Below are 862 nucleotides of genomic sequence, written 5' to 3'. Positions count from 1 at the left end.
TAAATGCAATCTGTGTGAATGGCGCTTCGGCTCTTTGGATTAAGCAATGCATAAATACATGATGCTATTTTGTTCATAACTGTTTATGCAATTTACGAAATGCACAATTAGTTAAAAAAAAACAAATACAAATACAAAAAAACAACAGATTGTGATTTGAACTTGATGCCTGTTACATCTCACAGTCATTGTCATAGCCAAATATACTTAATTATGAAAATACCAGAGATGGCTTGAAGAACACAAAACTGTATATTGTCAGTGAAGTGTTTAATGTCTTCATGTTTCATCATTCAAAGCATTTTATTGAGCTACAGCGGATAGGGATGCCTTAGTCCATATTAAGGATTTCCTGATGCATATGTGGAGTTTCTGCGTAAGGGTGCCCTCTGGCCATGAATATGAAAGAAACAGACATTACATGGGTGTATAGCGTTCAATAATGGCCAATCTATCCTATTTGGGGAAAAAAATAAGAAAAAGTATACTTCTCTCAAAAGAATTTTGAAGTAGACATATAATACGTTTTTCTGCAGTATACAGTTTTTTGGGGGGGGGATTTAGAAACATTTTCACATTTTAACTTGAATATTGCAAAAAAAAAACACTCTGAAGCCACCAGAACCGAACCAAACCAAAAACCGTGCTTAAAAAACGGAGGTATATATTGAACAGTGGGCTGACTGTATTGTTGCATCCCTACCAAGAATACCAACTACTTTGCTGTTATTAATACTGTAACTATTATTTAGTGTTTATTGTATTTGGATTAGGTGCCTTAGATTTTATTGTGACTATGTAATTTAATTTTGTATTTACTTATATTTAATATATTGATCAATTTAAATTTTTTATATATATA

General features: G+C 31.9%; 1 protein-coding gene across 3 annotated transcripts in view; it reads right to left on the bottom strand.

The window, feature by feature from the left end:
• The window catches only part of LOC107677081 (bromodomain and WD repeat-containing protein 3-like), a 41,672-nt gene that overhangs the window by 34,372 nt on the left and 6,438 nt on the right, over positions 1-862 (bottom strand). The window lies entirely within an intron of this gene.

The sequence above is a fragment of the Sinocyclocheilus anshuiensis genome, unplaced genomic scaffold (genome assembly GCF_001515605.1).
Source record: "Sinocyclocheilus anshuiensis isolate Anshui unplaced genomic scaffold, SAMN03320099.WGS_v1.1 scaffold24, whole genome shotgun sequence".
NCBI lineage: Eukaryota > Metazoa > Chordata > Actinopteri > Cypriniformes > Cyprinidae > Sinocyclocheilus > Sinocyclocheilus anshuiensis.
Note: the sequence above shows the minus strand (reverse complement) of the source record. Positions and strands in the feature narration are given on the sequence as shown.